Genomic DNA, 20,217 nt, shown 5'->3' on the forward strand with positions numbered 1-20,217 from the left:
TCGGTCTGGGACTATGACTGGGCGGAAAGGTATTTGGCGATCATCGCCTAGGCATTGATGAATGGCCAGCGCAATTAAAAACTATGCCTTGCAGAACGTGGGGAATTTTCCTAAATCCTTACGCACAGCCTTTTAAATCAAAGGGCATTTGTTGAGGCTTGCGGCTGACCAGTAGACGTAGTGAGGGTGAGTTCAATGCGGCTCGGACCATAACTGTCCATCAAGGGTCTTATCTGTGAGGGGACTCCGTCGATAGCGGCCTGCTCATTTCCACTTGAATGGCATAAAATTCTACCCGGTGAAATATTACTCTGCGCTGTCTGGGGAAACTTTTGTTGTGTTGAAATGGAGATTTGTTTTAGGATGGGGGGCTGGGGGGAAAAGGAGGGGGTGGAGGTGTAATGTATGAGAGCGAAAAGAGGAGCCAAAAACAGCGAGGCTCTCCACACACACACACACGCGCGCGCACACGCACACAGATTACAGTCCTAAACTGCAGGTGAAATGCCACACAGAAAAAAATGGCTCGGGGAGGAGATTTACCCTAATTATCTTTGATCATTATCTCCATCTGCATGGAGATGAACTCAAGTGCATAATGATTCTTTGCTGTTGACATTGTAAATAGTGGAGACTGTTCTTAATCTTTGTCTGTGGCTGTTTGCTTTCCAGAAGGCTGAGGCTACTGGGGAGAAGAGACCTCGGGGGCGACCTAGGAAATGGGTAAGTCCTCTTGACGTCCACCTCCTTTCACATGGCTTCCCGCTCCACAAAACAGAAGGTTCACATGCACATCCAGCCACTCAACAAACGTTTCTGCGATATAACCTCATGCGCATTTCAGGGATTTTCGAAAGAACGGTTTTATCCAACCAAGAACAACCCCGACTCTTGAATTTCTGTTTTTAGCTAACTCACTTTGGTCAGTTCACGGCCAAAACACAAAACAAACAATCATGTGTCGAATGTTGTGGTGTTGTGTTTTGCTGGTTGCTTTAATGATGTGGGTTGAATACATAAAACCAACCCCAGTATATGGTTTTTGCTTGTTGCTTGCTTGTCGATGTGTGTGTTTGTGTGTGTGAGAGTTTGGGGTTGATAGCTCAAAATGTGCGTTATCAGTCAAAGAAAATGTTTATGCTTCACACTAACCACAGGAATATTTAAATAATTCCTCAGACAGCTTGAAGCCCTCAGTCTTTATCAGTTCAGAGGCCACATGTCTGATTGATAGTTGGCGTGGCGTGGGGGTGGGGTGGGGTGGGTGGCTAGCCACAGGCAGTTAAAAGTGTCACCAGGAATACTGGAGAGATACCGGGAAATGTGAACTCTCTTCTCCATACACGTCAAGTGTACATTTGCGTGTGTCAAATGGCTACTGTGCCGCTTGTATAGACTAGACGTGGAGTGTGGAGTGTGTGTGTGTGTGTTCCTCCGTTTGAAGCAGTTTGACGCTGAGGAGAAAGAAGGCATATATTGGGCCGGGGGTTGCAGTAAAAAAAAAATATATATTATTACGGAAAAAAAACGGAAAAAAAAACTTACATCCACAGTATTTTCCTGTTATTTCTATAGTTCCAGTATCCTTATTTGCTACTGCTGTGTACAGGAGTGAACTGGGAGCTGTGATGGTCAGTAAAACACAGTAGGCTCCCACTGTAGCTTTGTTTGAAGAGAATGTGAAGCAGGCCGAAAGGCGGTTCTGGTATGTTGTCGTAGAGGTATGGGCAATGAACAACTTCCGACTCCGCCTCAAGTTTCTCTTGAAGTACCGTGCCTTCATGGCCTCTGAACACACATGCCCCAGCTACCATACACAGGACAACACTGCATGCATTGTCTGAAGTATCAGCTCCATTAAGTGAGGCGCATATTTCCGAGCTACTGGCATGCAATGGGCATGTTTGGAACTTTGAATTGGAATCGGGCAAAGTGAATTCCAGCCATGTACACCGCGAGGGACGTGAGTAGGAGAGGGGTCGTGCGAGCAAGAGAAATAGCGAGAGAGAGGAAGAGGAAGCATTCCTCCACACTGCATATCAGCGATTGGGATCTGGCTTGATAGGCGCACTGTCAAAGCAAAACAGCCGCCGCCGGGCTAAAATCCCTTTTCTCAACTCTGCTCCGGGACAGCCTCTGAACCCTTGGACTGAACTGATAAAAGCGGTTCAAATGGACTGCGATATCTCCTTCGTAGCGGGGCCTGCGCAGCAGAGGGGCCATGCCCTCGGTGCCTGGACGGCCCCCAGGTACACGCGCCTGCCGCCCACGTGGACACACATCCGCCCACGCAGGGCCTCGCGGGGCGACGGGCAGCACTGCGGTGGCCTGCGCACTCAGACGGACGGTGACGCGCGCCGGTGACCTTTTTGTCGTCGCGTCAAACGCCCGTGCGACAGCAGCAACGTGTGTGGACGGGGCAGAGTTGTCGCGTTGTGGAAACGGGATCTTATTGGATGATGCCCCTCGCCAGCACTGCACACATCTCTCGATGGAACTCTCTCAATATTTTGGAGGGAGGGTGGAAGCGAACGCGTGGACGGGCAGCCCAACTGTAGTCAATATTTGAAAGTGTTCAGGGAGCCATTAGACGCCTGCGCGTCAAAACAAACCCGCGCCTAGTGAGTCAGACAGCTTTAGTGAGTAAATCGCTTAGCATGTCGAGGAAGCATTCAGAGAAGCAACTATGTGATGATGAACTCCCACACAGTACCTTAGAGAGAGAGAGACGGAGAGAGAGAGAGAGACACAGAGAGACAGCGAGAGACAGAGAGAGAGAGAGAGAGAGAGAGTGTGAGAGAGAGAGATGACAGGGCATGGTAAGTCATCCTAAAAGGGGCCTGCTTGTGCAGGCGTGTGCCAGCTACCCAGAGTACATGACACACACTAAGAAGGGCTCATTAACTCACGGACTGCGGTCAGAAGGAGTGAGGACCGCTGTGTGTTTTTTTTCTTTTTATGAATGGGACTCGGAGACCGCGTCTTTCCAGGGCTCCCCCCTCATGTATGGGAGACTTTGTGTGGCTTTGTGAAAGGCGCGGGTTATGATCTGTTTGGTAGCGCTGGTGTGTCACAGATGAAATGTCCAAGGCCCCCAGAGGTCCTCCCAGCCACATGGCCCTCTCTCCACGTACAGGGCGGACTTGTCATGGGCCTCGCTGGCCCTCTCCAGAACAAACAAGTCCGCTTTCTTCCTTCAGCTACCGCTCGCCCTCCTGCAACTAATTATAGCATATCCTTTTTGGCTACAAGGGGCTGATGGAATGTTTTTCTTAGCCTCAACCCCCCCTGCCCCCCCCCCCCCCCCAACCCCCCCCCCCCCCCCCCCCCTCCCCCCCCCCCCCCCCCCCCCCACCCCCCCCCCCCTCCACCCCCCCCCCCTCCACCCCCCCTCCACCCTCCCTCCCCCTAAATGGTTAATAGAAGAAGGTGGCCATGGCCACCAGGAGGGAAAGAAAGAAGTGTTTAACCATATCTGGCCCTGCGGGGAACCGGAGAAAGCGCTGCCCTACGAAGTATTGCCAGAAGCAGCTGAGAGAGAGAGAGAGACACAGCGAGAGAGAGAGAGAGAGACACAAATAGAGAGAGAGAGAGAGAGACACACAGAGAGAGAGAGACACACAGAGAGAGAGAGAGAGAGAGAGAGAGAGAGAGAGAGAGAGAGAGAGAGAGAGAGAGAGAGAGAGAGAGAGAGAGAGAGAGACAACTGGACTTAAAGTCTAGAAAAAATGCCGCCCTCTGGGCATTTTCGTTTGGTGTTTGCCAAACAGCCGGGAAATTCTCTCTGGGAATGGCATGTCTCCCGTCTGCGTTGTGGAGGAGACCGAGTTTCTTGACAATGGTGTCTTGGCAGCTTTCCTTTACACAGACGAGTCCATTTGAAACTGAAGCCGGTGATGTTTTTGGAAGGTTTGGTTGCCAGGTTGGGTCAATTGTTTTCTTCTCTGTATCAGCTTGATAAAGCAATGCAGGTGCATTCCAGCGCAACATGAAACCAAAACAGCTTATTATGATTGGCAGGCCTCAGGGACAGATGTGTGGAGCTGTTTGCTAAACAACACTTATAACGCGGCGGTCCAGGTGAGCGCTTCAGGACTGGAACCGTGAACTGGCAATATCGTCAGTTTACAAACTTGGCTTTTTCGTTTCAGACGCTTTCGGTCCTTGCATGTTCTATGCTGAGAGGAGACCGAGAGATAGAGAGACAGAGACACAGAGAGAGAGAGAGAGAGAGAGAGAGAGAGAGACAGAAAGGAGGTCAACAGGAAGACTTCCTCACCTGGCAAGGGGAAATCAAGCTGGGCCAGTTAGAAAGCCGTTGTGACACCCTACCTACTTGGCACCACTGGCACGTCCACCTCCCAGTGCCCAGAGTTTCTTTGTCCTCCTTTTGGTCTGATAAGAACGAGCTGAAGCTTTCTGCTCCCTCTCTTTTAGGCCTTGGGAAGTCGAGAGGGCGCGGAATGTTGACATAACACAGGGGGAGACTTTCCCTCCCCAAACAGCTCTCCCTGCAACTCCCTTACCTTCTGTCCCCAGCGTGCTGTACACTGGCAAGTGTTGGTTCGTGGGCTGTGTTTACACACACACACACACACACACGGATACACGACCATGCTCACACGTACACACAGTATGTGCCTGCGTCGATGCGAATATACGCACGCGCGCGCACGTGTAGACGCAGGGAAAAGTCTGTGAAAGTCTGCGTCTGTTTCAGATATTCGTCAGGAGAAACACTGTATTGTACATACGAGGGGTGTAGACGGCTGGGCTTGTCTCTTATCACACTGAGTCAATATGAGGGCAGTAAGAACAGGACAAGCACATTCTTTACACGCCAATTTCGAATGCATTATGAGAGTGCGGTTCCAAATTGTAGACGTGTATTGGCTTCTAGGTAGTGAGAAATATGTGAAAGTGACACAGGGGTTTTTCCCTATTGCGGGGCGATGGCATTTCAATTGTTTGTGTTTAGATACGCAAGCTGTGCTTCAGGTGAAACGCTTTGGTTCTGTTTCCATTCTGGTTCAACAGCGGCACCTCCGCATCCCCCCCCCCCCCCCCCATGCTCTCTCCCCCCCCCCCCCCCCCGTCATCTGGCCATACAGCTGGCAGGAACTGCCAAGGTCAGGCTGACCAGCGCTGACCCCCCCTCCCCCCCCTCCCCCGGCGCTCATTCCCTCATCCTGCCTCTTGAACCACGCTGCTTGACCGAGTCCTCGCCCAGCCTCTGTCTCCACGCCCTCCCTCTGCCCTGCCATGCCCCGCACCCTCCCTCCCTCCGCCATGCCCCGCGCCCTCCCTCCCTCCGCCCTGCCATGCCCCGCGCCCTCCCTCCCTCCCTCCGCCCTGCCCCACGCCACAGCAGCGCAGGTGCCGGTCGGACCGTGCCGAGCGGAAGAGTTTCCCCCGGCTGTCTGAACGGGGGAGTGGGGCGGGGTGGTGGTGGTGGTGGGGGGGGGTCTCTGGCCCTGCGTCCAGCTCGCATTAATCAGGGGAGCAGGTCCACTTATATGCTGCCAACTGGCCGCTCTCCACAGGATTTTATGTGTTTGGTCCTTCGACAAGCAGACAGGACCACAGTGAAGAGAGCGAAGGCCCCTTTTTCCTTGTGCGTCCCCCTGTAACAATCGTGAGTTGGCGTCCTGTTCCTTGCCCACTTGGCACCTTATGAGACAGGCCGGCCTAACTAGTTGGCGACACCAGGAAGGACAAAGGATTTATTGACCGTAGGGGTGTCCCATTGATTTCGCCGGGCGAGGAACGTCGCAGAGAGATCGTGCGGACAAAGACGATTCAGAGGTCCCAAAGGATCGAGCCGGAGATTGCTGAAGTCATTTCCAGGCGAGGCCATTTGGCGTTTCATTGATACGGGCCAGGCGAGGAGAAGAGAGGAAAGTGTTCAGAGCGGGATGTCCTTTTCCTTCCTCGGTGGTTTCCCTCTCCTTCCAGAAGCCGTCCGGCTCCTGGTGTTTTGGAAGGAGACCAGCTCAGCTGCCCTTGAGCTGTCCTGCTCCTATCCACACAGCTGCCCCTTTGTCCCTGACTCTCCCCGGGCCACATCCGAGATCCACTCGCGCCCAGAGCACGCTCATTCCCATCTCCCCTTTATTACACCCACGCTCCCCCCCCAAAAAAAGCAGACAAGCCATCCGTTACCGGGGCTAAATGCTGGCTACTGTGCCCTCACCACTGTGGCCCTGCCCTTCGCGACAAACGTGCGGAAACGAGGGCGTGAATGGGCGATGATGCACAAGCGCCCTGCGGTTTTGTGTGTGTATTTGGTTTGGGGAGGCGGGGGGGGGGGGGGGGGGGGGGGGGGGGGGGGGGGGAGGGGGGGGGGGAGCATGGAGGGGAGAGGAAGTACTCCCATCTCACACAAGGCTTTTCTGCATTTGGCTTTGGGACAGACCCTGCAGGCAGGTGCCAGGGAGCGGAATCAGAGAGCAGGGAAACGGGAAAAGGGGGTTTGGGGGGAGGAGAAGGGGTCGGGTGTGAGGGGGGGGGGGGGTCTGGCAGAAGGGATGAGCAGCACGATTGGGAGTCGTCCAACAGTCTCGAAGAGGAGGGAGGGAGGGAGGGAGGGAGGAGGGGGGCGCCTGGAAATCCCTCAGTTGCTGCCAATGTGTGATTTTTTTGTTTTTTTGTTGAATGTGTGCACATGTACGGACAGGGGGACAGGGTGATTGTGCTGGGAATTCAGTGTCAAACATTAAAAACCTTTTTATAGCCTCAGCATGCCTCACAGAGAAAATATTGAACTTGGCCTCTTAGGCTTTCTGGGTGAGAGATCCTTTACAGTCGACAGGAGTTCCTCTCTGGGCCTGTGTGTGTGTGTGTGTGTGTGTGTGAGAGAGAGAACGTGAGGCAAAAGATGAAACTGGGCAGTGATGTGTGTGTGTGTGTGTGTGGAAGCACCATGCTCTTAGCCCTCAGCATGCGGTAACTGCCACCTCTGCAATTAGATGACGATTCAAGCCTCATTTGCAAACATAAACAAATACAAACGGTGTGTGTAACAAAGCCCTTCGAGGACAGGGCTGTTCCCTTGCGTTGTGATTAATAGGCACTGATATCAGATATATGGCTACATCTACGTGGAACGTGTATTTGTATGCATGGTACACAATAAAAAAGTAAGTAAATCCTTGTGGAAAGACGTTCCTCATTAGCCAGCCTAAAACTGGGTTTTCTAATGAGAAACAGCAGTTGCAGAATGAAATACAGGAACATACTTGGGTGAAGTAAAGGATTTTTTTTCTTTCTCAGACCTGCAACTATGCACTGCTTGTAGACTGAGGTTTATTTTGTGGCTATGACAGGGCTGGCTGTGAAGGAGAGGGAGAGAAGTGAGAGAGAGAGAGATAGAGAGGGAGCGAGAGAGAGAGGGAGCGAGAGAGAGGGAGAGAGAGAGGGAGTGGGAGAGAGAGAGAGAGAGAGAGAGAGGGAGCGAGAGAGAGGGACGGAGCGAGAGGGAGAGAGGGAGCAAGAGAGAGAGAGGGAGCGAGACAGAGGGAGGGAGCGAGAGAGAGAGAGGGAGGGAGCGAGAGAGAGGGAGAGAGAGAGAAAGAAAGAAAGTCAAGCTGGACAGCTCTGCCTCATTCCCTACATTCTCAACCCTTCCCCCTCTCCTCTCCTCTCTCCCTCTCTCCCCTGGCTCTGGCCTGAGAGGCTGAATTCCTGCCAACAGGGGCGTGTGTCCGAGCAGGGAATCCACACACACGCAAACACACACACACACACACAGGGAGTTTGCTGGGACCACCTCAACGGATTTCCACTGGTGACCTCTGTGGCCCCCCTCCCCTCTCCCCACTTGCCCCCCAGTCCTCCCACTACAACCCCTCCACCCCCCCCCTCCACCCTCCTCCCTTTCCTGCTGCAGCCTCTGGAAGCGCTTTAATCATTTCGCTCTGAGCCAGTGGCTAAAACAGCAGACCTGGTAGGTGCTCCGGAGATGAGAATGTTAAAGGCAATGAAGTTCAGGACCGCTCGGGTGAGAGAGGGAGGGAGGACAGATAGAGGGGCCATGAGAAAAGGAAGGATGAGGGGGGAAAGGGTGCAGAAAACAGGGAGCCCATACTTTCATTTACTGCTCTCTTACTGACGGCTATGCTAGGGAGGTGGAGCAACGTGATATGAAGAAGGCTCCTATGCACACTGTCAACTGATAGACCAGAAATATACTGTATGACGGATTCATTTACACGGGCTAATATTGAATCAAGTTCCTTTCATCATCTTCAAATTGCCTGTGTGGGTAAATAATAGTACACCCAAATGCTGTTGGTGAGAGTGCCCTAGAGTTCGGGAGTGTTTTCCGCGAGCGCGGAAAGGTATGCGACATGTGTTATTGATGGTTCGCCCGCCCCACATCCCAGAGCCTTCATCCTGCTCTGGCACCACATGCCCCATTCCCATTTCCTGTTTAAGGTGAGACAAGGCGGCCACAGAAGAGCCTGGGACTCCACGTGAACTCACACACTGACAGGAAGGATCCCTTTCAGGGGGTTTCGACTGAAACATGCGTGCAACTCCCAGACGATTCCCCCCCCCCCCCCCCTCCAATGGTCTAGTCTCATTTCATGCATGGCATCTGGGTAACAGTGCTTGCGAGTGGTTCCAAGGAGGGGGAGGGGGGGGGGGGGGGGGCTGCTTCACCCTAACCGCAATAAAGTTCTCGATCCATCGAAAACATCCTAATTGTTTTGATTTGCTTCCGAGCAAATCTCGGGGGAATTCCTTCAGTGGGAGAGGAGGTCATCACCGATCTGTCGAAACACACTGGAAGTTTGTGCTCGATTTCACACTCTCTTACGGAAGACATTAAATGGGGATTTTTTCCCCTTCCCTCCCCAGTTGCGAATGGATACACAGACGCCCTCACATGAGGGCTGTCGATTTGCCACAGTTAACTGCCGTGATTAATGTGTGGAAAGATCAAGTTCACATTCATTACATTTCTGAAGCCCAGACAGTAATCATGCAAACAAAGCAGGGGTCTCTACAAATAAACAGAAACACCAACAGAAGGAGCCTGTACCTATCAAGAAAATGATGAAAATATCAACAAAGCGCCCTAATACAAACACCCTCAGGTGGAGAAGACCCAAGCATGCTGGATGAGAAGGCAGCTTAATCAGAGAGAGCCAGCTCGTGTTTCTCATCTTCACTGTGGTGGCCTGTGGGTAGTTGCGTGCATCGAACCTCAGTAAAATATTCTCATCATCAACGGCGCATTTTGGGGTCGGATTCCTAAAATAGACCCGGACATTCGTGTCACCTCAGCGTATTCCTGCTGCTACCATTAGGAGACGGGGAGTAAGCTGTTTGAAGCAAGACAGGTTAATCCATAACATGTGCATCGCTCTCTCCGCCTGTAATGAAAGAGAGAGACGACTGCCATGCATGGCTTCTCTCTCACTGAACTCTGCAGCTTTTGAAAAGGACCACGGATACATCACATTTGCATCAAATGGCTCCAAGACACATAACATGCTTTACGCAACTTTCCATGTATTATGCATCCCAGCACCTATCTGGATCTCCCAGTCGGTGATTGAGATCAGAGAACCAAAAAAAAAAAAACACCAGAGGCAATAAAGTTTGTCTGCTTTCATCAGTTACATGTAACATTTGGTTCAGGTAACAGAAAACAGGGTGGCGTTTGGCGCAGAGAATTGGAACTATAAATGCAGAGCATCCAACTGATCTCAACAGAGCGACGGTTCGGTTCTGGACGCAGCTCACTGTGAGAGAAAAAACAACACTTTAAACACGAGGAAAACGAAAAAAAATAACTGGAAACTTGCATGGAGGAAAAGTAAAAACCTGAATTATTGCGTTCCCCCCCTCCCGCCCCCTCCCCCCCCCCCCCCCACCCCCCTTCACATCGCTCCCTTTCTCCTTTGAGAAACTCTGGGAACTGATTTCACTTCAAACAGCGGAGGCTCCTAAACGGAGCAGATCCAATTTGTCTGCGCCTTTCTTTCCTTCCAGAACACCCCCCCAAAACCCTCCTAACAAAAGGCTGCTTGTCCTGCCAGGAATTTTCCACATTCTCGCTGCGGCAGACATTTTTCTCCTCTACAAAGGGCCCTTCGGCAAATTCCCCCTAATCGCAGGGTTTAGCTGGACCCTGATAGGTGCCGTTCATAGCTCTGTTTGGTAGGGGAGGGAGACTGCTGGTGGTGAGGGTGGTGGTGGAGAGGGGGGGGGGGGGGGGAGGGGGTTGGTTGGGGACTTTGACGAGGAATCTTTTCATGATCAACTATTAGTGGATGCATTCCGGGCAGATCACAAAGCCAGCGCTGTGCCCAGCACCCGAGAGAATCCAGGCTTGTTCCCCCCCCCCCCCCACTTCCACCTCCAGTTGAACAGAACATGTGGCCTTTATTCGGGGGGAATGATGGGAGGTGGGGGAGGGGATGTTACTGGGTGGCTCCGCTGTGGGGTCTGCTCACAGAGAGAGAGAGAGAGAGAGAGAGAGAGAGAGAGAGAGAGAGAGAGAGAGAGAGAGGGGGTGGGGGGGGGGGGAAGACGGAGGGAGAGAGTTCTTGGTTACGTTTGCCTCGGCAAAGCGAACATTTGCTCTTTTCTGCTTTTTTGTTGTTGTTACTTTGTTGTCGCTCTGGATAAGAGCGTCTGCTAAATGACTAAATGTTACTCTTGCCCTGTTTCTTGTCTTGATTGTGGTGAGTGTTGACTAAGTTATTGATGACCCAATGATTAAAAGAGTTTTTAATAGGGGCTCAAAGTGCTCCATATTTTTATATCTTTTATATCAGTAAATTACTTTGATGCATGTTAAAGCAAAGATCCCATTAACTCCAAGCCCTGCAGAAAAAAACCTGTATCCATCGTCTTATGTCGAGCCATTGTCAGCAGAACAGTTGAGAAAGGCATGTTCCTACATGGGAGACTGTCTAATTTGGATGACACGCAGAGAATACCAGGGCCCCATGCATAGACAACCTGTAATAAGACTCTCACACAGAAGGCAATGTGAGTGACAGTGTCTCCTGAGGTGTTGCCTGATTCCAGATCATGTTTAATAATCCCTCCTTTTCAGTCCAGGCCCCTGGGCTGTGAACCCCAGCAGCCTGCTCACGTAGGGAAGCAGACCCATGGGGTCAAGTTTAATGACAGAAGAGGAGGCAAAGCTTGTCCGACTCGCGGCGGCACACAAGTGCAGAATCCTTCAGGGGTCAGGAACGAGGTCACACCCCCGTCAAAAGCAGCCCCAGACCCTCACGCAGATTTATTTTCTTGTTACTTCCACAGAATTGTGGTCTCCGAAGAGCTGTAAAAGTAACAGTTCCCCCCCAAAAAACTAGTGGCTGAAAAAAAGTCCTCTTTGCCCTCCCCCACCCTCCCCTAAGGAAGGGAGAGGGTGGGGGAGGGGGGGGGGGCGCCCCAGTGGCTCACGGGGTAGAACGCGTACGGCTACGACCATCACGCGGGGGACCTGGGTTCCATTCGGGCTCGTGCCATTTCCTGCTCGTCTTCCACTCTCTCCCTCCCTTCTTTCCTGTCTCTCTTTCCAACTGTCGTTATCAGAAAGAAAGAAAAAACATGGAGAAAAAAAAAGAGGGGCGGTTCCAGTTGTGTGAGAGGGTGTCAGTGTTCCGACAGTCTGGTGCTCCTGACTCCTGGACACCCCACCCCAGGAGGGAACCCTCATGGAGGCTGGGTCAGTGACAAAGGACAACAGGCAGACAGACCTCCGAGTCGCCGGCCTTCAAAACAACAATGGGGGACGCAAAAGACGACTAGTTGGGCCTAGGTGGAACTTCATTACCATAAATACTCCTGACACATGGTGGGGAGTTAGCAAGGCGGGCCAAATAGCAAGTGTGATTATTTAGCACGTACAGTATGTATCTTGGCTTAGCGCTGCCCCAGCACGCTCCCCGGTCTGCCACTGCCTTGACTTGCAGCTGCTCTCTGGGAGCTCTCTGCCCAGACTACCTGTGCCAGGAGTTGACGGAGCCCTTACATCATCCGCTTGGCATCCTCCTCTGCGGCGCACACGCACAACACGCACTCCAGTTGAAACAATGCAACGTTTCAGTGATGAGGATTCCCCTGTGGAGGGTTACAGCAGGAGATGTATCTCCAGATCGATCACAGGGTAATAAATAACGATTCTCTGTTTTTGTGGAAGCTGTCTTCACACTGCACATCCACATCGGCGTGGGTTCGCAAGGGTTTCGGACGGTACGTGGCCGGGGGAGGGAGACAGGCTGTGTACAAGAAATGATGGATGTTGGGTTTGCTTTTGCCGGGTTGTTGCTCTGCGGACGGGAGGACGTGGAGGGGGGGGGGGGGGGGGTGGGGGGCAGACCTCTCCTGCCTGGGCTCCCTGCTCTCAGCATCCTGGCCAGGAGGATGAGACGAGTCCAGCCAGACGGCCCCCCCCCCCCGTCTGGAGAGAGATGCTGACACGCACACAGCAACAACACACTCGGAATGGGTTCTAGAGCTTGCGTGGGGGCGGACTCAGCGATTACTTCGAAGCTGTTAGGGTTAGGAAAACTTGAAAGGGTCCGATGGCGGAACAAGACTTAACTGCCTGCCTGTCGGAGGGGGGGGGGGCTTATCTGTCTGCCTCTCCTCCTGTCTGAAATGTTTGATAGAGCGCAGGGAGGTACTGTACAAGGAAGCTGTATGAGCAGAACTGTGGCACCTTCTCGAAGGTTCGGTGTCCCAGTAGGTGCGGAACGTACTCCGTTCAGATGGGAAGGCCGGTGTCGAGATGCTTTGATTTAGATGTCTCTCTGTCATTTCCAATTGTGACGCGTTGTCGCTCCCAAAGGAGTTGGTCTCTCTCTCTTTTGCCTTGGGAGAAAATGCCACGGTGCAAATCCCAAACCGTAGCGGTTGTATTTTCCTGAGGCAAGCAACCGGGATCCACGCTTCTCTTGAGAGCAAAGTGGCAAATTGACCATGTCTTCTCTCTCCCTCTGAAAGTCCATGTCAGTTGTAAATTCTGAAAGTATCTGAAAAAACATCTCTATGGTTGTAAGACCTCCCCCCCCCCCCCCTCCACCATTTCCCCTAGGGAATCAGCCTTTGATTTGACCATGGAGGTTGTATGGATTTCTGTATGGATGTGTATCTTCCACCTTAAAGGCCCATTTTGGAATGCATGTCTAAACTACAAAGGCCTGCATAAATGCACACAGGGCCCAAGGAGGATTAGTTGATGGGGGTCTTCGACGAGGCGATGCCTCATTCCTCAACACTGAACTGCCACTTCCTGCTTTGCTCCCATAAATCTTCAATCATTCCCCCCACCTCTACCCAGGCGTTGGCTGGGCGACCACTAACAAGCATATTGTCGGGGTGCAGGGGCCGGGCGGCCGTGTTCTGAGGGGGAACGAGGACCGTCACACCGGCTCTCTCCGACTGGTTTTCTCTGTCTTTGTCTTTGCCCGCAGGATGAGTTCATAGACATAAAACCCCAAATCCAGAACGATGAATGTGCTTCACGGGGGTCCACGCCTGAGTAGACAATGAACTACCACCCCCAAATAGTCTCCGTGCCCAAATTGACAGACCTAAACTGAATGCGTTTCCAAACTACAAGAGGCCTGGACCTCAGACAAGTGAAATATTCACCTACTGAAAGTGCTCTATTAGGCAAAGTTGTTAACATTTTACGGTGTAAATGGTAGGCATTCCGGATTTTTAACAGGCCCCATATTTTACACAGGATTTAATCGAAAACATATTCTAATGAAATATTTGGTGGGCACTGTACCTGTAAATTCACATGCTCATTTGAAAAGGTAACATTTGCAGGAGTGAGGAATTGAAAATTCACAGATTCAGAGATTTCTTTTATGAATGTTTGTTGTGTTCGGAATGATTGTTCTTCTCTTTCAATATATTTTTATTAAGGGATTTGTTATTGATTAAATACAGAAAAAAAAATCTAAGCTACTGTAAGCATAAACAGCATGCTGAGCCAGACATGATACCGTATGTCATAGTTCCTACAAAAGTAGTTTTCTATCCTGCTGTCTTGTTCATATGTCCGTGGAGGTTTTGCTCAGCCATCATGACTACAAATGACAAATCTGAACATTCCAAGCGGTCCTAATCCTAGGGCCTGTTGAAGAACTGAACATATGGATTTTAACGGCTGTGCAGTTCTCCGTACTGCGCTGTTCATACAATGCACAGAACTGCTGAAAAACGTTGAGGCGTCACAGTTGACCAAGTTCTCGTCCCACATTCCATCCTCCAACAATTCAGGTCCGACACGTCCACCTATAGGGTCGGTGTTTGTGAATGGTTGAACTGGCTGGGCAGAATGACACCGGCTCCCTTCAAAAGGGGGTCCAAAGGCCACATACTGCAGTAACGGTTAACTCCGGGCAAACATCAGGAGCACGTTCCTCACATGATAATTCGCGCTTATCCCCTGCCCATTAAAGACACTTTGATCTAATGTGCATGACCACCGCCATCTTACCAGACAAAGCACACTACCCCATTAACGGTAATAAGCAATGAACATTGAATTGTGGGTCCTTATTTTCACCCCGAAGGTGACACTCTGATAACTGGTCATAAGTAGAAGTGATGGGGGACAGATGGCAGCGCAGACTAAAGCTAATGCATGTATGCTTGAGACAGTTCCCCTGTAAGCTGGAGTTGACTAAAGGGGCTCCACTCCCAGGGCACATAATAACCGAAACCAGCCCTGTCTAGGCAATGAAAACAGCAAGCAGAAGAGAGAATATTTACAATTCACTGTTGATCGTGCGGTAGTGGAGTGGGCGTCCGGATACTATCTTTCCCAGGCTACATGTCATAACATTGACAATGATCACATTGCAGGGGCCCAACTCAGGTTGGACAAAAATACATGGTAAAAGGAATCCAGTCCAGGGTATCCCAGGCACAGGGGAGCCTAAGGAGAGCTACTGTGCTGGTTCGAATGCCCTGGGTACCCCGAGGGGGGCCCCTGTAGCAGCAGACACCTTGCAGAAGGCAGAGGTCAATATGGGTTTGGACGAGGTGGGTTGAAAGCGAGGAGTCATCTCTGATTGGGTCAGGGGATGACTTGTAGATGGGGGGCGGGTGCTTGTGGAGCTGAGGCGAGAGCGCCGGCGTTCTCGGCGTGGCGGTGTTGTGTTACGGAGGTGATGGGAGGCGCCTGTCGTTGGGGGAGGGGGGGCTCCCGGGGCTTCTAACTCTGTGAGACGGGGGGGGGGGGGGGGGGGGCAGAACTGGGGCCGTCGCACCTTTGTTGGGGTTGCACCACCGCCAGCCCTTTCCCCCTGCATCGGTCTGGCTCAGGCTGCAGGCAGGGCAGCCCTTTCCCCCTGCATCGGTCTGGCTCAGGCTGCAGGCAGGGCAGCCCTTTCCCCCTGCATCGGTCTGGCTCAGGCTGCAGGCAGGGCAGCCCTTTCCCCCTGCATCGGTCTGGCTCAGGCTGCAGGCAGGGCAGCCCTTTCCCCCTGCATCGGTCTGGCTCAGGCTGCAGGCAGGGCAGCCCTTTCCCCCTGCATCGGTCTGGCTCAGGCTGCAGGCAGGGCAGCCCTTTCCCCCTGCATCGGTCTGGCTCAGGCTGCAGGCAGGGCAGCCCTTTCCCCCTGCATCGGTCTGGCTCAGGCTGCAGGCAGGGCAGCCCTTTCCCCCTGCATCGGTCTGGCTCAGGCTGCAGGCAGGGCAGCCCTTTCCCCCTGCATCGGTCTGGCTCAGGCTGCAGGCAGGGCAGCCCTTTCCCCCCTGTCGTAGGTCCCAGCAGCTGCCAGGACTAAAAGTGATTCATAGTGTCAGGCTGAGACTACATCAAAGAGTGGGTGCTGCCTTGTGAAAGACAATGCGGTGATTTCCCTTTTGTGTTAAAGGGAGAGGGGTTCGGATTTGGGCACAGGGGAGAGAGGGCGCTCGGCAGTGAGAGGGGCTTCTGTACTTAAGGGGGTAGGGTTTCAACGGCAGCTATTTTGGAAGGGTTCATCTCACGTACGGCGGAAGGGAAATGAGTTTGTTACTTTGACGTTTCGAGGAAGAGTAATCTTAGCGTTATAGTCAAAGTTCACGTTGCGCCACATTTTGAGAGCGCAATGACAAATCAGGACTATGAAGTCGGATGCACTGACTTAGAGGTTAGACGCTGCATCATCACTTCCTTCGCCAGGATATGGAAGCTTTTAATTATTGGTATACTTTTAAAGCTTACGTGCATTAAATAGAGCAGAACCTCTGAAAGGACGTTTTGACTTGCTAACGTCTGCACGTAATCCTCTGTATTGTATAATTGAACGGAGCGGATATCCTTTGGTAGATGACGGAGGATGTGAGACGGTTTGACGAAAAGAGTGATGAAGTCTGAATCGTTTGTGAACAGCTTGGGCTCCATTAAAGGTCATGCATTGTGCGTCTCAGTGAGTGGGTGTCTTATGACGTCGATGTATCGAGCGGTGGCACGCATCGCATGACGCCTCGCTTTCTGGCAAGAACATTGAAAAGAACAGATGAATGCAATGCGTCTTAGTGTTAACAACTGAGCTGTTTGACACTGAAGATGGATTTACTGTAGGTCTTGTCTGTTTCACATCAGCCTTGTTTACCCAATCAATAAAGGCCTATTGAAGGCAACCATGAACGACTGCTGCCAAATAGTCTCAAAGGTAATTACGTTCTGGCTGATAGTTTTTGTTTTGATGCAAAAGAGGCAACAGTATCCAGGTGCTAGATATCATGTGGCCTTGCAGACCAACGTGATAAGTTAGTAACAAGATAGGTGTTTTTATCTGGTTTGAAAGCATCTTGTTTTTCTTTTTATGGTTCCCAGAGTATATTTTTTGGTTGTTCCAGTCCATTTGGAATGTGTGCATCATCTTCCCAATGTTCCTTTATCGCCGCTGACATTCCTTGCCCGAGACTCATCCGGTGTTGACACTGACTCTGTTACTGTGTTACAGCCTGCTGCCATTCCGGCAGGAGCTGGCACAGAGAGCACCAGCTGTTCAGAACAATCCTATGAAGGAGTGACGGTGGTGGCGGTAGTGGGGCGGGGTGGGGGGCGGGATGGGATGGGGGGTAGGGGGGTGGGAGGGGGGATAGGCACAGTGGCTGGCTGTGGTTCCAAACACAAGGGACTCTTAATTTCTTTCTCTCTTTTTTTTTCTTTTTCTTTCCTCGATTCCGTGTCCTCAGCTGTCAAGGGGCCGGCCTTAGAGCTACTTCCTGTGTGACGGAAGGCCTGGGTGGTTGTGATGTCATGTGAAGGCACAATCCCAGCTTTGTTCAAGCGCCTGCTTCCTCACTCGAAAACACACAACTGTGTCACACTTGCTTGTTGTTACACCGTCCTCCGTGTAACTGCTGTGAGGCTGTTTTGGTTACAGAGAAGATAGGGCTGGTATTGGCATTATTATGTTGTGGACAGGTTCCAGGGAGGTTTTGGTTATTGGTCAAGAGGATTGTGTCTTTGGCCCTATGAAAGACTAGACAGAAACGTGCACGGCCAGACCAGACTGGACGAAGCAAACTGGACAAAGCCCACCTGATACAGAAGCTCACCCTTTCAAATAGGTACATTGGTTTGTACGGTAACTATTTAGAAAAGAACTGTGGGGGAAACATGTGTTGTATATGATATGGATTTACATGATAAACCGAGTTGTAACCTGTCTTCTTTCTTTTCTTACAGCCACAGCAAGTGGTCCAGAAAAAGCCTGCTCAGGTATGTGTTATAACCCCCTTCACGTCATGTACAATACAGCCTTCATTTAACAAGCCGGCCCATAACTCACTTGTTCGTTCTGCAATCAACACATGTTAATGTAGCTACTGATCATAAACTGTACAATGTTGCAAAAGAATATTGACCAAAAACAGGCTTCAAACTGGGCCTGTAGGATTGTCTGTGTTTGTACGTGTGGTACTGGAACGAGCAAAGCCCAATTATGGATTCTTTACAATAACGGATAAAACCTATTCAGATGTTGTCTTGCTATCATGTGGATAGGAGAGCGTTCATGGGGGGGGGGGGGGGGGGGGGGAACTGTCCTGTGGGGGGAAGTTGTGTGTAAGAGAGGGGTCACTCAGGGAATGGGAAGAGGCTCAGGTTGTGTGGGGCACAGCAGCACCAGTGGTGGGGAGGGCAGTGTTTCAAGGTTCCTAAGACCCTGGGTGAATGAGGAGAGGGATTCATCACTGACTGAAGACCTGCAATCATCAAGGATGATGTAAATCTCACTCTGTTACGTGAGGAATCCCTGGCTTCCCCAATGCAATTTGGTCTAACAGAATAGGTTCTGATTGGTTTTTCAAGATTGCAAGATTGAATTGGCGGTGTTTACATTGCGTTGGTGATAACAGTGTATCTTTTAAGAGACTCCATTGTCGCATTTGACAAAACGTAGAGGGCTTCGTTTTTGAAGGTGACAGGTTCACGCACCTGTTGTGCTTTTCCTGTGCCTGTAAACATCTGTGTAGCCACTGCAACCAGATCCCTCTGTATCAGAAGCTCACAGTGAAGCTGTTTATTCCTCCAAAAAAGCGTCAAGCCAGATGGGAACAGTAAACACAACAACATGTGAACAGCAATACTGTCAGGATTTTGACAGTATTTCATAAGAAGGGTTTTCTTTACATTTCGGCAACGGGAAAAAAACATGAATGATTTCTTAGCCCCTTAAGAGGGAAATTCCAAAAGGTAGCTTGTGTGCTTTTCGGTTCCCCTCGCACTACCATTTAAATTTCCCCCCGCCATGTTTGACTAGCGCCATTACAAACTGTTAACTTCTTACAGATAATTAAGTATTGTTGTGAATAGCATGCAAGAGCACTTAGATCAATGGGGGGACAAAGCCAAGTAGGTAATGAGTGAGCGAAAAGACATGGCGGTACAGAGGCTCCCTCCCCCCCCCCCCTTTCCCCTCACACTCCAGGAATCCACACACCTCCCTCTGTTCGCTGGTGCGGACCACTTTTCGGTGTGAATGCATAACTGGGCTCTGATTTGTTGCTATGTGGGAACAGGGCTGAGGTGGCTGTGAGGCGCTGAGGGGCTCTAAGGCCCTGGGAGCTGCAACTCATAAAAATGTCACTGAGCGCTCCCACTTTGATAGGCTGTTTTAACTCAGCCCACAATCCCCCCCCCCCCTCCCCCTTCGACTCCCCCTTCCCCCCCCCCCCCAGACAAGTTCCACCACCAACATCATCACCCTCCCTGTGCAAAATCAAATGGAACCCACTTTCACAGCGAAGGGTCCGGGTTCGGGGAAGGAGGGGTGGGGGTGGGGGGCATGTGTGACCCGGAAGCTACAAGCTGACCTCTGTACAGAGCCCAGGACCCTAATGAGGTTTGTGCTACTGCTAGTTACCAGTCTTCCCAGCCTCCTTCTTATTTACTTCAAAGGGGCAGGGGGAGGCATGCACACAGCCATGCACAATGAACCTGCGGCAGCCTCTTTAAATTACTATTGTTGTTTAACAATCTGCCCGTCTCTCCACTTCGGAGTCTCAGGCAAGCTGAGCTTAATGAACATAATGATGGCAGAAACGTTCTTCTTTTCAAATTCCCCAAGCTTTTTTTTTTTTTTTTTTTTTTACAACCTCTGAATTCCACCCTCGTGTTGGAACCTGAAGAAGGAGGCATTTGTGATCCTTGGTTTTATTACCAGGGAATCTGAAGTATAGATCTCAGACCTGCATCTCCCAGTGCCATAAGGTAGTCAGAAGGAGCCGGTGTTGGCTCAGAAGTTCTCATCCTGAGCTGGAGTTATGAAACCAAGCAGCAGTTATGAAAACATGATATAGAGATGGATCCTGAAGATATTTTCTGACTCTTGATACCTTGGAATATTCGCTTTAGAGAGACAACCACACCCCGACGTAACGGTCCAAAAATTACGAATGTCTGTTTGGAGGTAGATTCGATTATTTCAATTTATTTTGGAATAACGTGGAGCCTTTTTTAATCGGGGGGTGGGAATGGTCCAATATGATTAAAGCCTTTTTTTTGTCTAGCCCCCCCCCCCCTCCCTCGCCGCTCTCATTCGCCCATGTCACACATGGTAGCGTTTAGCTGGTCCTTCACAGCTGAAGTGTCTGCTGCACTAATGAATGGAGGTTGGGTCGTATAATGCAGACAAGCTTTCGGCGCGGACCTCGTCTGAATGGGTGCACCGCCACGGCCTGGGAAAGGAAGAGGGTTATAAATTGTGTCAGTTAGCCTCCCTGAAT

The sequence above is a fragment of the Osmerus mordax genome, chromosome 17 (genome assembly GCF_038355195.1).
Source record: "Osmerus mordax isolate fOsmMor3 chromosome 17, fOsmMor3.pri, whole genome shotgun sequence".
Classification (NCBI taxonomy): domain Eukaryota; kingdom Metazoa; phylum Chordata; class Actinopteri; order Osmeriformes; family Osmeridae; genus Osmerus; species Osmerus mordax.